At 40.2% G+C, this 1,743-nt stretch overlaps 1 protein-coding gene across 1 annotated transcript in view; it reads right to left on the reverse strand.

Moving 5' to 3' along the window:
- The window catches only part of LOC114032013 (dyslexia-associated protein KIAA0319-like), a gene marked incomplete at its 3' end in the record, with an annotated part of 81,235 nt that overhangs the window by 33,178 nt on the left and 46,314 nt on the right, over window positions 1-1,743 (reverse strand). The window lies entirely within an intron of this gene.

Here is a 1,743-nt window from a genome sequence, read left to right on the forward strand (position 1 = left end):
GATATTGAGTAGAGTTCTAGATCTGAAGTCAGGAAGATTGACTTTGAATCCTACTTCAGTCACTTACTTACTATGTGATCCCAGGCAAATTACCCTTTCTGGGCCTCAAATTTCCTCACTGGTAAAATAAGGGGTTGGATTTGATGATGTGTAAGTAAGGTTCCTTCCAGCTCTAAATCTATGGTCCTATGATGCTTTCCTTCTAGCCTATTTCTCTCATTTTTCAGCTCCTTCTCATTCTGACACTCAGCCTTCTGACCTGCTCTGCCTATCTGATATCTCTCCTCTCTCCTGTTTTGTCACTCCCAATTTTCTATTTCTAACACATCATTCCCTTCATGGGAAATCTAGCTCCTTTTTTTCAGCCCCACTCCTAATTCTTTCAGTATTCCTACCTACCAGGGATTAAATAAAATTTTTTAAAAGAATGTTTACATTGACATGAGTAACAATATTGAATGGTCACTTCAGGTGGACATAAAGCTTTGCTGATTTCAAGAACAGTTTCTGGAAAAAGACAGTAGAAAATATTTCAAGTTTGACATTTCTCCAATGTATTTACTATTAAGGATCCAGAGAAAAGAAAAAGATGGGAAGTGAATACAAGTTCAAGGTAATAGGGCTGCATCTTCTCTCACTTTAAGGCGGAGACTTCCAGATCTCCCAAAAAACAATCTTGCCAATACTTTTCTCATTGTGCCTACCAACTGCTTCAAGTCAATGGAAGATGTACAGTCAGAAGGCTTGTGTTTGAACATCAACTCTGATCCTTACAACCTATGTCACCTTGGACAAATCACAATTTGAATGAGTTTCAGAATTTCCTCATCTGTAAAATGAGGAGATTGGATCTCAAACTGCATTCCCTTCCAGCTTTGGATATTGTATTATTATTATTATTACAATGCTAACATTTACATAGTGTCTACTATGTGCCTGGCACTCGGCTAAGTAAGTGCTTTATAATTATTATGTTGTTTGATCCTCACAACAGTTCTGGGAGGCAAGAGGTATTATTATCTCCATTTTGCAGTTAAGAAAACTAGAATAAATAAAGGTCAAGTGACTTGTCTAGTGTCACACAACTAGTAAGTATCTGAGGATGGATTTGAACTCCAGATCTTACTGACTCCAGGCTCAGCACGCTATCCACTGCACCTCCCAGCTGCCTAGCATCCCTCTGCTGGGATCTGTGGCCCTGAAGTTCAAATTTACTTCCCCCACTCTCCTTTCAAGTCTACATCTGCCCCCAAGTCTTCTCTTTCCCACTGAGCCCATCTTCCTTCAGCTTCCCTTCTTTCAACTTTTATTCATAAATCTGAGGCTTCTTCCATTGTCCCCTTTCCACCAGGGAATATTCCCTTCTACCAGCAATTCCTCTGTTCATGTGACGGGCACAGCTGACTGAACTTTGGGGAAAAGACGCACAATAGTTTATATGCTGTGCACCTCCTTTGCTTAAAGATGCAGAAAACACTAACTGTTTAGCATGCTTGGCACATAGTGTTTGCTAAATGCCTGTCAGAAATGAAGGCTGCATAAAATGTGTACTCTACATTTGCATCTCTCAGACTGGGCAACTGAATTCATGGTTTTTTTTTAATTTCAAAAGGTCATAGGTGAACTTCCTGTGTCTTTAATTCAAGTCCTAGCAACTCCTTAGATGTAAAACCCTGTGGTACTGGCAGACAGGCGACTTGGCTAAGAGATCAAGAACTGACCTGACCCTCTGCAAAACCCTGG

Source organism: Vombatus ursinus, unplaced genomic scaffold (assembly GCF_900497805.2).
Source record: "Vombatus ursinus unplaced genomic scaffold, bare-nosed wombat genome assembly UNPS02015392.1, whole genome shotgun sequence".
NCBI classification, from domain to species: domain Eukaryota; kingdom Metazoa; phylum Chordata; class Mammalia; order Diprotodontia; family Vombatidae; genus Vombatus; species Vombatus ursinus.